Genomic DNA, 17,882 nt, shown 5'->3' with positions numbered 1-17,882 from the left:
TCATTCTGGTGAGATGGCGACTTTACTTCCAGCCATCAAACTCTTTTCAGCACAGAAGAGTAGGAAGCACTAAAGACAAATTTTAAAAGCCTTTTCCTCATGAGAGTTAATTTGGGAAGAAGAATCTGCTGAGGAAAGTCTCAGGAGCCAGAGCCTAATGGCCATTCTTAGTAGAAGCAAGGCTGAGAGATGACAGAATGATTTAGGTACACAGTGTTGTCTTGTACTAATTTGGGGTATAGTTAGCAAGAAAGAAGAGGAATGGAATTGGACAGAAAGCCAATGGTGCATGCTCAGTGGTTCTTTTCTTTTTGACCTCATTGGTGGCCTATCGGGGATCTTATTCGGTACCTGTAGAAAAAAACACTAATTTAGAAACACAGAGTCCAACTACTCAATAAAAATTACTTGAGTCAGTGCTAAATATAGGGCCTGTTCTGGAATCTTAGAATTCAGTGGTAAACAATATAGGAGTGATTTCTGACTTTACACATTTTAAAACTTTGTAAAGAAAATGTTCAGAATATACAGAAATATAATGAGCCCTGCCAAAGAGGAAATATAATGTCGACTATAAACAACTATTATAGGGACATAACCTAGCTTGAGTGGTCAGCAGATGAGACCAAAAAGATGAATAAGAGCTTGTGAGTGTAAGACCTAGAGGAAGGCTAGAGCATTCCAACCAGAAGGACCACGTCTATGAAAGACTTGTGGAAGAGGAAGAAATTGTGGCACATTGAACACAGGGAGATGTACGTGCAATGTACCAGAACACTGAGAAAGTGAAGTCATAAGAAAAGAGACAAGAGCTAGAGAAAGGGGCTAGATTACAGTGGTCTTCTTAGGAGCTGTTTAAGTTTTGGATCTTTAAACTAAAATCAATGAGAATCCAAGGAAAGGGTTTAAATATGAGTGATGCTTGACTGAATTTTTATTTTAACAGAGCACTGACTCTTGTCGGGGAGTGAAATGGAGGGAAGCAATCCAGCCTTTTATTATTCAGAAATGTGAGAATGGATGCTTAGATCAGTGTGGCAACAGTGTCAATGTAAAAAAAAAAAAAGATGGGTTCTAGTGATATTTAGGTAGCAAGATCTACCCACCTATCTGGGTCATGGGTTGGATGTGAGGGCTGAGGAGTAAGAAGACTTAGGTTTCTGGTTCAAGTAACTGACTGACAATCATAGACTGGAAAACATGACAGATTGGTAAACTTTGAAGAGACTATTTAGTCCATCATCAATAATTTCTAGATGTAAACTCAAAGTCAGAATGTGAGGAAACTACAATAACTGTTTTTTGATGATTGAGCTCAGATGGATTAATTTTTTTTTTATTGTCAACACTATTACAGATGTCCCCCATCCTACCCCTTTCTTGCCCCCTCCACCCAGCCCCCGCCCCTCCCCAGGCCTTCACCACATTGTTGTCTGTATCCATGGGCTATGCATATATGCATATTTGTTCTTTGACTAATCTCTTCCAGCACCCCCAACCTCTCTCCCCTCTGAGATATGTCAGTCTGTTCCATGTACACACACCTCTGGTCCTATTCTGTTCATCAGTTTATTTTGTTATTAGATTGCATATAAGTGATATCATATGGTATTTGTCTTTTTCTGACTGGTTTATGTTGCTTAGCATAATAACCTCCAGGCCCACTTATGCTGTCACAAAGAGTAAGAGTTCCTTCTTTTTTACAACTGTGTAGTATTTTATTGTGTAAATATACCACAGATTTTTCATCCACTCATCTGCTGATGGGTACTTGGGCTGTTTCCAGATCTTGGCTGTTGTAAATAATGCTACCATGAACATAAGGATGCATATATTCTTTCTGATGGATGTTTTAGGATTCTTAGGATATATTCCCAGAAGTGAGATTACTGGGTCAAATGGCAGTTTTGTGTTTAATTTTTTAGGAAACTCCATACCGTTTTGCATAATTTTGCACCAGTCTACATTCCCACCAGCAGTGCACTAGGGTTCCCTTTTCTCCCCAATCTCACCAGCACTTGTTGTTTGTTGATTTACTGATGGCAGCCATTCTGGCAGATGGATTCATTTAGCCAAATTTATTGAGCACCTGTTATTTTCAGATCCTGTGTTATTACCTGGAGATGCAGAGTGAAACAGTAAAGATTTGGATCCTGCCCGACACCTCAGAGTTCAAGCCCAGGTTGAGTAACTTCAGTCCAAGGGATCTTCCATGCAACTGCATTTCTTTCTTTCTGAGCATTTATAAAGAGGTATACTTTATGGTGTTTTACCTATCATTAAATTAATGCCTTTAGAGAAAAATTATTTTACCAGTTTGAATCTACGTAACTGCATAACTGCATTTAAATCTTATAAACATTTCTACATATTGGTTATATTAATAGTCTTTTAAAAATACGTACAAACTTTCTCTAATACAATTTTGATCTGCCAGCTGTATAGCTCTATCTGCTCTATTATAGTTAAAATAGTGTAAAGCACACTTATGTCCAACTTCATTTGTATTCAATCTTAAGAAAAACCATGTAGATTCTTATGGTTGAATATTTTAATTTTTAGATTTTAAAATTTCATTAGGTTTACTTACAGGAAAGTGTTACAGAATTCAGAATTTCAACTTGTTATTGTATTTCTTCTGATTTTGTAATGCTTTATATGAGAGAGTTTAAAATAAAACAATGAAGTTCTTCACATTTTTTTTATGAAATTTTTAAAGGTACATTTAAAAAATGTTGGTTCTATTTCACACTTTGGTGTTTATTCTGTTTATCTTTCATGCAATGTATTTCATTAGAAAATTAGGAAAAGATTTCCTTCACAACCATAAAAACAGGTAAGAATTTTTAATTTTGAAGTATTTGTTGCAACAGTGATTTTTTTTTTTGAATGTTGTGATTGAAATCATATCATGTGAAAGAAAACTTGAAGGAAACAAAATATAAAGATCAGGAAACAACTCACATTCAAATTGGGATTCTCTTTCAGTTGGTTAAAAGAATTTAAACAGAACCATCAGAAACCTCTTTATACTTTTGTAATCTTCTGCAATCTAATGCAATTTTTCACCCCTAAAATCCCACAGTATTATGCTTATTCTAGGACTTTTGGATTCAGCCTCTGAAACCAGCAAATTTTTTTAAGGGCTACAAAATATTTGAATCTGTAAAGATCTGTTACATGTATGTTCTTTAAAATAATGTGAAATTAGGAAATTTTAACTTAATTGCTCTACCCTAAAATTATTTTAAATTACATAATACTTTTTTTTAAAGAATAGGGCAATAAGAATAGAGGGTCCTCTACTAGAGAGCATGAAATCAAGAGCAACTTGTCATGACTGAATTGGGGAATCAGCATTCACAACGAAATGCACAAACTGCAGGCTAAAGCACCACATATTGTCAGTACACCAGGGAGAGTGTTTGATATGTTGAACAGAAGATATCTTTCTCCAAAATGAATCAAATGTTTGTTTTGGGTGAAGCAGATAAAATGTTGAGCTGGGGATTTAAGGAGCAAATGTACGCGAGTTTCTAAAAATGAAATACAAGTATTCAGGTTGTGTTACTTTCTGCCATGATGCCAAATGATGTGTTGGAAGTGACCAAAAATTCATGAGAGATCCAATTCTAATTCTGGTGAAAAGGGAAGAACTGACCCTTGAAGGAATCAAACAGTTGTATATTAATGTTGCAGAGAGGAATGGAAGTTGGACGTACTTTGTGACTTGTATGAGACACGGACGATTACACAGGCTGTTGTTTTTCTCAATACAAGGTGCAAGGTGGACTGGCTCACTGAGAAAATGCATGCCAGAGACTTCTCAGTTTCTGCTCTGCATGGTGACATGGACCAGAAGGAAAGAGATGTTTTCATGAGGGAATTCCGACCAGGGTCAAGCCCTGTTCTGATCACTACTGATTTGTTGGCTCACGGGATTGATGTGCAACAAGTGTCATTGGTTATAAACTATGACCTACCTTTCAATTATGAAATCTATATTAACAGAGCTTGCAGAGGGGGTAGACTTGGAAAGAAAGGTGTGGCTATAAACTTTGTTACTGAAGAAGAAAAGAGGATTCTTGTGACATTGAGACTTTCTACAATACTACAGTGGAGGAAATGCCAATAAATATGGCTGACCTTATATAATTCCTGGGATGAGATCGTTTTGAATGCAGTGCTCGCTATTGCTAAATAAGCTATCACAATATGCACTGTGCTTCTTTCTTTGGGAATACTTGAATCTTGTCTCAATGCGCATAATGGATCAGAAATACAGATTTTGATAGCAAAGTAACTTGAGTCTTGTGCTCTCGTGAGGAAAGTCATTGGCTTTATCCACTTTTAGAGTTAGACTGTTGGGGTTGGGTATGAAAGACGGGATATGTAAATTTTTTTTCTTTATTGATTTGTAGAGAGAGAGGAAGGGAGGGAGAGAGAGAGAGAGAGAGAGATAGAAACATCAATGAGAGAGACCACCAACTTGCCACCTCCTGCAGGCCTCCCACCAGGGACCATGCCCACAACCTGGGCATGTGCCCTGACCGGGAACCGAACCGGCGACCTCTCAGTGCATGGGTTGATGCTGAGTCACTGAACCACACCAGTCAGGAAATCTTTCTTTCTTAAAAATTTATTTTCTAGTTCTGTAGAAATGGTTGTAGTACATATTCTCTATCATTTAATAATATACTTTTGGACTAAAATATATAAATGAGTATAAAATAAGCCAATTATGTTAAACTAGTTTATCTTCCTTTTTGTATTTGTCATCAGCCTGAATAGAAGGCCTTTAAAATGCTTTTTTTTTTTTTAAAGAAAGCATTTGAATGCATTTTGTTTGGTATTGTATTTATTTAATGCTAAGTATGAGCTGGACCTTGATCCAGCAAGCAATCATATCCTAGGTAGGGTTAACCCCCATCCCCCAGTAAAATTGCCATATTGCACATGTCTTTTTGTTTGTTTTTAAATTTTTTTGTTGTTGTTGTTACAGATCTTTCTCCTTTTTTACCCCATTGACACCCTCCTTGCCATCCCCCCCCCCCCGCCTCCGCCCTGTCCCTGTCTTTATTGTCCATGTCCATTGGTTATGCATACATGCATATGAGTTCTATGGTTTATCTCTTCCCACCCCCCCACCCCCTCTTCTGAGGGATGTCAGTCTGTGCCCTACTTCCATGTTTCTAGGTCTACCGTATTCCTCAGATTGTTATGTTCATTATATTCTGTATATAAGTGAGGTCATGTGGTATTTGTCTTTTTCTGCTTGGCTTATTTCACTTAAGATAATACTTTCTAGGTCCTTCCATGTCGTCTCAAAGGACAAGAGATCTTTCTTTCTTTCTTACAGCTGCATAGTACTCCATTGTGTATATGTACCACCGCTTTTTTATCCATTCGTCTACTGATGGACACTTGGGCTGATCCAGATCTTAGCTATTGTAAATAGTGCTGCTATGAACATGGGACTACATATATTCTTTCTGATTGGTGTTCAGGCTTCTTAGGGTACATTCCTAGAAGTGGGATCACTGGGTCAAATGGAAGTTTAATTTTTAATTTTTTGAGGTAACACCATATTGTTTTCCATAGTGGCTGCATCAGTCTGCATTCCCACCAGTAGTGCACTAGAGTCCCCTTTTCTCCACACCTTCACCAACACTTGTTGGTTGATGATTTGTTGATAATGGCCATTCTGACAAGTGTGAGGTGATACCTCATTATTGTTTTAATTTGCATCTCTCTGATGATCAGTGATGTTAAGGATTTCTTCATATGTCTCTTAGCCATTTGTATGGCCTGTTTGTAGAGGTGTCTATTCAGTTCCTCTGCCCATTTTTTAATTCAGATCTTTGTCTTCCTTTTGTGGAGTTGTATGAGCACTCTATATATATTGGAAATTAACCCCTTATCTGATATATCATTGACAATTATGCCCTCCCATACAGTGGGTAGCCTTTCCGTTTTGATGATTGTATCTTTCGCTGTGCAGAAGCTTTTGAGTTTGATGTAGTCCCATGTGTTCATTTTCTCCTTTGTTTCTATTGCCTTAGGTGATGTATCAGTGAAAATTCTGCTGTGTATGATGTCCAAAATTTTTATGCCTACATTTTCTTCTAGAATTTTTATGGATTTATGAGTCACATTTAAGTCTTTTATCCATTTTGAGTTTATTTTTGTGTATGGTGTAAGTTGCTGGTCTGGTTTCATTATTTTGCATGTAACTGTCCAATTTTCCCAACACCACTTATTAAAGAGTCTGTCTTTACTCCACTGTATGCTCTTGTCACCTTTGTCAAATATTAATTAACCATATTGCCTTGGGTCCATTTCTGGGTTCTGAGTTCTGTTCCGCTGGTCTATATGCCTGTTCTTGTGCCAGTACCAGGCTGTTTTGATTACAGTCACTGTGTAGTATAACCTGATATCTGGTATTGTGATCCCACCTACTTTGTCCTTCTTTTTAGAAATTGCTGTGGCTATTCAGGGACATTTTTGGTTCCATATGAACTTTTGAAGTATTTGTTCTAGTTCTGTGAAATACGTTGTTGGTATTTTGATGGGGATTGCATTGAATCTATAGATTGCTTTGGGTAGTATGGACATTTTAATGATGTTAATTCTTCCAGTCCATGAACAAGGTATGTGCTTCCACTTTTTTATATCTTCCTCTATTTCTTTTTTCAATGTCTTGTACTTATCTGCAAATAGGTCCTTTACTTCTTTGGTTAAGTTTATTCCTTTGGTTAAGTTTATTCCTTTGGTTAATTTTTTTGCCTTGATGGTAAATGGGATTCTTTTTTCAGGTTCTCTTTCTGTGAGTTCATCATCGGTGTATACAAATGCCATCGATTTCTTGACGTTAATTTTGTATCCTGATACTTTGCCAAATTAATTTATTAAGTGTAGCAGATTTTTGATGGAGTCTTTAATGTTTTCTATGTATAATATCATGTCATCTGCAAATAATGACAGTTTCACTACCTCCTTTCCAATTTGGGTCCCTTTTATTTTTTCCTCATGTTTGATTGCCGTAGCTAAGACTTCCAGTACTATGTTAAATAAGAGTGGCAAAAGTGGACATCCCTGTCTTGTTCCTGTTCTTAATGGAAATGTTTTTAGTTTCTGCCCATTGAGTATGATGTTGGCTATAGGTCTTTCATATATGGCCTTTATTATGTCAAGATATGATCCCTCTATTCCCACATTGCTAAGTGTTTTTATCAGAAATGGATGTTGGATTTTGTCGAATGCTTTTTCAGCGTCTATTGATATGATCATGTGGTTTTTATTCTTCATTTTGTTGATGTGGTGTATCACATTTATTGATTTGCAAATATTGACCAGGCTTGCATCCCTGGAATGAATCCCACTTGGTCATGGTGAATAATTTTTTTTGATGTATTGCTGGATCTGATTTGCTAGTATTTTGTTCAGGACTTTGCCATCTATGTTCATCAGGGATACTGGCCTGTAGTTTTCTTTCTTTGTAGTGTCTTTTTCTGGTTTTGGAATTAGAATTATGCTGGCCCTATAGAAAGAGTTTGGAAGTCTTCCTTCTTGAATTTTTTGAAATAGTTTGAGGAGAATGGGTGTTAGTTCTTTTTTGAATGTTCGGTAAATCTCCCCAGTGAAGCCATCTGGGCCTGGGTTTTTGTTTGCTGGGAGAGTCTTGATTACCTCTTCAATTTTCTTAGTTGTTATTGGTCTGTTCAAGTTTTCTATCTCTTCTTGGTCCAGTTTTGGGAGACTGTGTGTTTCTGGAAATGTGTCCATTTCGCTTAGATTGTCGAATTTGTTGCCATATAGTTATTCATAGTAGCTGTTAATGATCTTTTGTATTTCTGTGGTGTCAGTTGTTATTTCTCCTCTTTCACTTCTGATTTTGTGTATTTGTGTTCTCTCTCTTTGTTTCTTGGTGAGTCTCGCTAAGGGTCCATCAATCTTGTTTATCTTTTCGAAAAACCAGCTCTTTGTTTCATTGATCCTTTGAATTGTTTCTTTGGTCTCTATGTCATTTATTTCTGCTCTGATCTTTACTATTTCCTTCCTTCTACTTGCTCTGGGGTTTTCTTTTTTGTTTGCTTTCTAATTCTTTAGGTTGTGAGCTTAGACAGTCAATTAGAATTTTTTTTTGTTTTTGAAGTAGGCCTGTAGTGCTATGAACTTCCCTCTCAGAAGTACTTTTGCTGCATCCCATAGATTTTGTGTTGTTGTGTATTCATTTTCATTGGTTTCCAGGAAGTTTTTAATTTCTTCCTTGATTTCCTCGGTAACCCATTCATTGTTTAATAACATGCTATTTACCCTTCATGTGTTCAAATCTCTTTGCATGTTCTTGTTGCAATTGATTTCTAGTTTCATGCCATTGTGATCTGAGAAGATGCTTGATATGATTTCAATCTTCTTGAACTTGTAGAGATTTAGTTTTTGTCCTATCATGTGGTCTATCTTTGAGAATGTCCCATATGCACTTGAGAAGAATGTGAATTCTGTAGTTTTGGGGTGTAATTCTCTGTAGATATCTATTAAATCTATTTGGTCTAGTGCTTCATTTAGAGTCTCTGTTTCCTTGCTAATTTTTTGTCTAGAGGATCTATCCAGTGCTGTTAATGGGGTGTTTAAGTCCCCTGCTATGATTGTATTGCTGTCGAGTTCTCCTTGGAAGTCCTCCAGAAGATTTTTAATATATGTTGGTGCTCCTATATTGGGTGAATATATGTTTATCAAGGTTATATCTTCCTGTTGGATAGATCCTTTCAATATCATGTAGTGGCCTTCTTTGTCTCTAGTTATGGCCTTCATTTTGAAATCTATTTTATCAGATATGAGTATTGCTACCCCAGCTTTTTTTTGCTTTCCATTTGCTAAGAAAATTTTTTTCCATCCCTTCACTTTCAACCTATGTGAGTCTTTTGTTGTGAGGTGGGTCTCTTATAAACAACATATAGATGAGTCATGCTTTCTTATCCAATCAGCTACTCTGTGTCTTTTTATGGGAGCATTCAGTCTATTTACATTTAAGGTGATTATTGATATGTACTTGTTTATTGACATTTTTGTTTAGTGTGGTTCTATTTTTGTTCCTATTTCTCCTGCTAATTACAGCAGAACGCAGAAATGGATCCAAGGCAATATGGTCAATTAATATTTGACAAAGGTGGCAAGAGCATACAGTGGAGTAAGGACAGCCTCTTTAGTAAATGGTGTTGGGAAAATTGGACAGCTATATGCAGAAAACTGAAACTAGACTATCAACTTACACCATATACAAAAATAAACTCATAATGAATAAAAGACTTAAATGTGACTCATGAATCCATAAAAATCCTAGAAGAAACTGTAGGCAACAAAATTTCAGACGTCATACGCAGCAGAATTTTCACTGATACATTACCTAAGGCAATAGAAACAAAGGAGAAATGAACACATGGGACTACATCAAACTCAAAAGCTTCTGCACAGCGAAAGATACAATCATCAAAACGGAAAGGCTACCCACTGTATGGGAGGGCATAATTGTCAATGATATATCAGATAAGGGGTTAATTTCCAATATATATAGAGTGCTCATACAACTCCACAAAAGGAAGACAAAGATCTGAATTAAAAAATGGGCAGAGGAACTGAATAGACACCTCTACAAACAGGTCTTACAAATGGCTAAGAGACATATGAAGAAATGCTTAACATCACTAATCATCAGAGAGATGCAAATTAAAACAACAATGAGGTATATAACCTCATATCTGTCAGAATGGCCATTATCAACAAATCATCAACCAACAAGTGTTGGTGAAGGTGTGGAGAAAAGGGGACTCTAGTACACTACTGGTGGGAATGCAGACTGATGCAGCCACTATGGAAAACAATATGTGTTACCTCAAAAAATTAAAAATTGAACTTCCATTTGACCCAGTGATCCCACTTCTAGGAATATACCCTAAGAAGCCTGAAGCACCAATAAGAAAGAATACATGTACCCCCATGTTTGTAGCAGCACTATTTACAATAACTAATATCTGGAAACAGCCCAAGTGTCCATCAGTAGACGAATGGATAAAAAAGCAGTGGTACCTATACACAATGGAGTACTATGCAGCTATAAGAAAGAAAGATCTCTTAGCCTTTGAGACTACATGGAGGGACCTGGAGCGTATTATCTTAAGTGAAACAAGTCAAACAAAGAAAGACAAGTATCATATGATCTCACTTATTTGTTGAATATAATGAACATAACAGTCTGAGGAATAGGGTAGTCCCAGAGACATGGAAGTAGGGTACAGACTGATAATTCCCAGAAGAAGGGGTGGTGGGGGAGAAATAAACCACAGAAATTATATGCATGTGTGCATGAACAATGGACATGGACAACGAAGCTGGGGACAGGGCAGGGAGGGATGGGGAGGGGGAATCAATGGGGGGAAAATGAGAAACATCTATAAGAAAAATAAATAAATAAATTAATTAATTAAAAAACTTAAAAATAAATAAATATAAGAAAAATAGCATGATCAACAATCAGTAACTCCAGAGGTGGGGCTGGAGAGACACACACGTCAGATTGGTAGAGTGCATCCTCCCAAACACAGGATTTGGGTGTTACATTCTCACTGTACTCCAGCTGCTTCTTACTTTTCGTTTCCTCCGGCTGCTTAGTTCAGTGGCGAGATATTCCTGAAAATAGAGCAAAATCTTTATTGATCTCACAGCATGAGGTTTTGCTTGCTTGTTGTAAGATTCTGGATGTCTAGCCATAGTTGTAGAGGGGCACTTTAAGTGGCAGCTTTGATGGCAATTGCCTATCACATTGATGGGATTATGGAGGAATCACCCAGCCCTATGTGCAGTTTGGGATGTGGCACATTTATCTATTTGGCTCATCTATTTGTGGACTGTGATTAGAATACTAATGGAAAATTCATAAACTGAATGTCAAAAAGGGGGTGGGGGAAGAGAGAGAGAGAGAGAGCGCTACTGTATTAACCCTTCTGTAAGCAAGATTTGTGCTAGGAGAAAATGCATTGTATATACTCTTTTCTTGGCAGAAATATTCCCACACTGATAGAAAAGCTTCTTAACCATTTTTTCATTTCAAAGTTGATTACGTGATTTGAAATCACTACCTGAAACTTAAATTGTGGATCATAATTTTAAATTACTGTTGAATATAACTCTGGTCTTTTAAAAAATAAAACACAATCAATACTGAAAAAGAATTGCCAGACATTGCCCAGCATCCCATTATAATTTTTATAAGCATATCACAGTTGTCCAAGCTGTTTGAAAAAGTTATTTTTCTTTGCCCCCTATGTCTATAGAGTTTGAGGTGTTGCCCATGGATTATAAATCTATTTTGACCTTGTGTAAAGTTGTTGCTGAAGCATAAAATAGAGCTCTATATTTTAAAGTCTATACTTTGTTCAACAACATAACCACAAAATATTGCAGATGATAAATTACAATCGACTCTTGAACAACATATGTTTGAACTGCATGGACCCACACATATGTGGAGTTTTTAAATAAATACTGCAAATGTATTTTTTCTTCCTTATGATTTTCTTAATAACATTTTCTTTTCTCTAGCTCACTTTATTGTAAGAATACAATATAGAATAAATACAACATACAAAATATGTGTAAATTGACTGTTTATGTTATTGGTAAGGTTTTCAGTCAATAGTAAGCCATCCATAAAGTTTTTGGGGAGTCAAAAGTCACGTGCAGAGTTTTAACTGTGGGGGAGGGGCTCAGCACCCCTAATCCACTGTTGTTCAAGGGTCAACTGTGTATGAATTAAAGTGTCAATAGTTATCGGGCCATTTTCATTCCAGTCTATATGGCACAAAATACAAATATTTATTATTATTACAGAGAATTCCATTATTTTGGAATAACTTTGGTGAACCAAGATTGTGGTATGATTTAAACTGTGTCTATGTGTATCACTGTTTCAACTCATTTAAAAGAAGCTTTGTCTATTTGACTTAAGTCAGAAAATAGGAAATTAAAAGTCAACAAATGTGCTTCATCTTTCTCTTTATAGGAATTACAATTAAGATTTAACAAAGTGTTCATTGAGACACTGTCCCTCAGCAGAGAAATTGTATCAGCCATTATTTTGTTCAAATGTATTAATTTATTAAGCCTCTGTTATTTAAGGATTAAAATTCTAATGCAAATACTAGCAGGGTATGGTTTGATTTTTGAGAAGATATTTTGTGAGAGTTCATTTTACGGGTTGATTTTGCAGACACAGTAAACAAGTACAAAAGAGAAGCTTCAAGGAAAATGAAGCGTCGACATTTCATATTCTTTTTATTTTAATACTGTCCTTTGATGTCAAGATTGGTTCAAATACAACTCCTTCCCTTTTGCTCATAGTAGTGTGGGTGGATGAAATAAGTTCTAATTTTTGAAGAGGGTTGAGATTATTTTTATTTAGAAAATAAGTGAATTAAAAATAGCAAGTATTCTCTAGCCACTCTAAAGCTAGTATTTCACAAGCTCTTCATAAGGTACTCGTATACATTTTAACCATTACAACTTTAATAGATAAAATTGAGTTATGATTGGGGAAAAATGCAATGAATTACATTTAAAAACAAAATGTGTGTGTGTGTGTGTGTGTGTGTGTGTGTTTTCTTATAGCATTATGACTTCATTCAGCTAACCATAGGACATAATTTTTCTGGGCAGTCACCATTCACTTCTTACAAGGTCCAGAATAAGAATATGTTGTGCATGAGTGTGCAATGCTATTATCCTAAACCAATAAATAAATTGCATCATGCTATTTACATTTTGCTTCTACAAGTCTCATTAATAAAAGGTGAAAGACACACAAGGAAATTATGAAATGCTTTACCAAGGAGAATTGCAAATTAAATGTCAGGTTTTAATATTTAAAGTTGCTAAACTTTATTCATATATTTAGAAGTTGGGATTTGCTTATACTTGAATAAGTAGGTTTAACTAAGGACAGGTTGCTTTATTTTTCAATAACATATTGAAACTTTTTTTAAAAGAAGAAAAATTAGTTTTAGTCTTATACTAGTGATTTTATCACATTTAATGAGAAAGGGGAAAAATGGGAGACTTATGTGGTACTTCTTAGAAGACGTCTTTGAGGTAGATGAGAGATAAATACCTCTTTTTTCAATGGAGAAACGTGGAGTGACCTGGTATTACAAGCTCCCCTGGAAGCAGAAATGACGTTCCAGGGCGGGATGCTTGGCATTCCTGATCCATTTACCTTGTAAACCAGGACATCTCCACATTTACCAGTCTGCCCACCTCTCACCCCAAGTAAGCAGTGGGAACCTTAGTCTCTGGACTGACGAAAGACCACAATTTTCCCTCACTAAACCGAGCTACTGCTGCTGCTTCTCCCTTAACTTGATTGATCTCACTCTCCTTGCACTTATGATTTCCGTTTTCTATTCTTGGCTTGTTTTCTGACTTAGTTCCCAGTGGGATGAGTTATTTCTATTTCTCTCATTTGAACAGTAATATTTAGATTGACAGGTAGTTTCCCAGAAGGAGAGAAGGCCTTAGAAAACAAAGCAGAATATCTTTTGATGGCCCTGTGGTTTCCTCTGTAAGTTTTTTGGAAATGAGGTGGCATCAAAGGGTGAGATGACAGAAGCTCCATCACTGCACATAGCACATTACACATTTGTGGGGCTTCATAATATTTTGATATATCTAGGAGATGAGAAATGCCACTCATTCTGCCAGAAGAGAAGCCATTTTCTGTCTGTGGTTAGCAAAGCAGTCTGAGACAACTGTTTCTGTTGGGTTTGTTTTATTTTTATTTTTTTATTTGCCCAGTGTGTGTTCTTCTGTTATGGTTGCAGCACTTTAGTTTTGCTTGGGGGCGGGGGGGCTCTTTTTTTGCTGATCCCCTGTAGTGTGGGTGACACTGCAGTCAAGGACTCTGGTGTCTTTATGTGGTCAACAGACTGGAGGACTTCCTGGAGAAGACAACTTACCCAGTACTCTTCAAAGTTAGTGGCATAGGGTGAGTAGATTGAAATAAAAGGATTTCTCACCCAGGCTCCATGGGCTCAGGGATCTGTCAGGATCTGCTCCCTGTATCTGTGCTGCCTCTCTCGTCTGTCCCTCACTGGTGAGCCACTTTCTTCAGATCTGGTCGCTGACCTCTAAGTGCCCCTGGGGTTTAACTCTTCACAGTGTTCTTTGTCAGCTTTTTGTCCACGATATGACTACGGTTTCCACTTCCTCGCTGTTCCACAGCTGAAAGCCAATGTCAACTGCCACTGCGTCAGCCAGGGTATCCCATCCTCTAGTCTCTTGCTTTTTCAAGATAGGTGGTGAACACAGGTTATAGCTGAAAAAGGAGCCAGCCAGTTAGGAGTGAATAGGGGGCTTATTCTGGGACTCAGAAGTGATTCCCACTAAGAATTAGTTCCATCTATTAAAACTTTTCCCATTTTAAAAGTCTCTCTGGACACATTCTTCCCTTCTGGCATTATGGGCTCTCAGGTAAGAACCAGAGGGTTGCCCAGACCTGGGGAATGGTGCTCAGCTAGTTCCTGCCTACACGTGACTGTCACTACATAATTAGTCAATGTTTGCTCAATCAACACTGCCAACCCTGGGTTCCACACAACCTGACACTTATTAAAAGCACTTCAAAGAAAAAGGTGTTCTTTGCTTTACTGGTCTACCCATAATTCTTTGCACCTATCAAAGGCACCTCATATCTCAATCAACAGCTATGCCTTTGATATTTTAGGTTTTTTTAATGTTTTATAATCTATTCATGTTTTTTTTTTTCTTTTGTACTAAAAGGATTTTTCAATGACTCAATTCACCCACTATTTTAAAAGAATGCTGTGGTAGCTTAATTTATTTTTCATCTGTCCAGAATTTTGGGGGGAAACACTTTCTCAGTCCCTGTGATTTAGGTTGACACCATCCTCAGCAGTGGGGTAAAAAATGACTCAGGGTCGGCCATCAGGGCATCAAATTTCCATTAGCCCCAGCGAATGGTTCAGGGATAGGCATATGGCAAAAATCAAGCAAATCTGTAAATCTAAGAAATCTGGCTTGGGTTTCCAGGGAAAGCAGCACTCCTTTTTAACTGGTGTTTATAAACTCGTAGGCTCTCAGCCTGAAGCTTCCTGTCCTCATTTCACCACACCACGTGGTTAACCTGAGAATACAGCTCACAGAGGAAAGAGCAGAGATGGAAGACGCAGAGGGAGAGGAAATTTGAGAACATGATTTGAGGCCACATTTCAGGTAAACTGGAGTCATAGCACTGCCCCCCACCCCCAACTACTGTACCTGATTTCGTAGGCCAATATTTTATTAGGCTAGTAAATGAGAAGAGAATATCATTACATTTTTTAGAGAGTCAATCTATGAAAATGAGTAGAAATTGCTTCTGCCAAAAACATACTTTTCTTTTTTTTGGCTTTTTATTTTTTGTATTGTCTATACCTTTTAATTCAATGGAGGAATCATTAGACCTTCTTTATGTACAGTATTTAGTGTCAGGTTTTCAAATATGTAAAACAGAAAATTACTATAATTAAGGACTGCCACCTTACTCAATATCATTATTGTATCTTTGCTCACCTGTCTGTGAGGTCTTTCTGACGGCAGCATAGAGAGTCTCCATCATTTTATGATAAAGAGAAGAAATTTGGGTCAAAGAATGTTCCAGATATGTTGGAGGTTTGTAAGTGCTTGCTCTGTTGTGGTGTTTTCATCAATGAGTGTATATATATTTATTACTAATGTGAGTATGTGAGTGCATATCACAGAAATCTTCTACCATAATAGCCATGCATATTCTGTGTTTGTTTACTTATATGATTCTTGGGGCACAGTAAAGGTTTTTGGCTCAACTGTGTATCTCTTTTGCCATTTCTAATATTTACTTGGTCCAGGATCTAATATTCCAACAAGAGAGGGTTATTCCAGTAGGTTGCATAAACCCTGAGTAAGACTACACCTACTAAGAAGGGCTCCAGGTGACTAGCTAGGCTCAAATTAAAAACAAAACAAATCAGAGCCTAGCAGCCATTTCTACATATAGGTCTCTCATGCAAACCACACTTCTGGGAGGAGCCTACACTGAACTGTCTGCCTGCACTGTGTTTCAATGATCTGGGCCAGACCTTATAAAGGAGTTCCTGGAATCCTATTTCAACCAATAAGACTGAAGCTTTCCTCATCCAATCATGGCTGCACAACTCTGACCAATCAGAGCTGTTTATTCTGACCAATCAGGACAGTGGCTTTTGGACCAATCAAACTCTAAGAATTTGGAGTCTTCATATGCATGAGGACAGACCAATTAGGGACCAGAGGCAAGGACTTCTTTTATATAAGCCAGTTCCCCTCTGGCTCTGAGTATATTTCTCTGGTTGAGCTTAAACATCAAAGATGTTTCACAGGAGCAGAATGGAGCAGACCAGCCCCCGCCAGAGCAGACTGGCACAGAGCAGAGAAGACCATCAAGGAGCACAGCAGAGCTGTCTATCCTGAAAAGGGCCTGGCCTCAGGGCTGCCTCACAGCCATGCTGTTCGCACTGAATAAAACTTCCTTCTTCACTGTACCCCAAATTGGAGATTCTTGTTGGCATTGCATTGGCACCAACAACCATTGGTTAACTATCGGAACTCTGTCTTCTGCTATCTCCTAAGAAACATGCAAGGATTAACTGTAATAAATGAACTCACTAATCAGCTATCAATACCTGGCCTGGATTAATAGATAAGATTGTTTTTTTAACCAGTGTAGAGAGGTCAAAGACAGGTAAGTTTTGAAAGTGACAGTGCACCAATTTTATTTTAAGTGGCATAATTGTGTTTGGGTGAGTTCAGGATAGAACATCTTCAGAGAGAAAGCTGCTGTTGAGAAGTAGAAAAATTCAATTTGGATTTCAAATATTTAATTTTAAAATTCTTGGTATGATCTGCCACATACCATTGTATGACCTTGAGAATATACTTAACATTATTGAATCTCCATTTCTTTTTATTTTTTAATCCCACCCAAGGATATGTCTATATTGAATTTTAGAGAGTGAGAGTAAGGGAAAGAGAGAAACATCGATTTGAGAAAGAAACATCAATCAGTTTCCTCTGTATGCACCCTGACCAGGGATTGAACCTGAAACCTAACCGGGAATCTGAGCTGCAACCTTTTGGTGTATAGGATGATGTTCCAACTGACTGAGCCACTTGGCCAGAGTGTCGATTTCTTAGCTTATAAAATGTAAATAACCATGGTACTCCAGAGGTGTATTGTGGGAATTAAGTGGGGGCCAACTGCATTTGGCATATGTAAGCATTTAGAAATTGTTGTGTGGAGGGGAGAGCAAAATGGCATGTTAGAAAAAGCAAGGCTTATGAAGCTACGTAAAACGGAATTTGTATCTATCACCTACTAGTTAAGTGACCTTGAGTTTGTGCTTCAGTTTCCACATTTGACTAATGTCAAAATAATCTTTACCATAACAAGTTATTGTGAAGATTAAATGAAGTGATATACACTTAGCACCTGGCACAGTGTCTACTTCATGGTATGGCACCCATTGTAGTTGAGGCAACTTGAATTTCACTGGAGACCCAGAACATAAGTGGCTTTTAAAAACATCAAAATGTAAATTTCAAATACATCTTCCAATAGTATTATTAAAGTAAAATTATGTAGGAAGTAATCAACTATGTGGCTATACTTGTGACCTGCCCCGGACATTAATCAGTACACACTTCAATCAACAAAACTGAGTTTATTTGGTTGCCAGGCAACTTGCCTTACACAAATTGTAATCCCAGACTTTTTTATTTTGTATTTTTGCTTCATGTTTTTGTTTAATCTACAATCT

The 17,882-nt window shown here is 37.2% G+C and overlaps 1 pseudogene; it reads left to right on the top strand.

Moving 5' to 3' along the window:
* The first annotated feature begins 3,370 nt into the window (after positions 1 to 3,370).
* LOC118631463 lies at positions 3,371 to 4,155 on the top strand (annotated as a pseudogene).
* The last annotated feature ends 13,727 nt before the right edge of the window (positions 4,156 to 17,882 follow it).

This window comes from Molossus molossus, unplaced genomic scaffold, assembly GCF_014108415.1.
Source record: "Molossus molossus isolate mMolMol1 unplaced genomic scaffold, mMolMol1.p scaffold_m16_p_16, whole genome shotgun sequence".
Lineage (NCBI taxonomy): Eukaryota > Metazoa > Chordata > Mammalia > Chiroptera > Molossidae > Molossus > Molossus molossus.
This window is presented reverse-complemented; position numbering and strand designations above follow the sequence as displayed.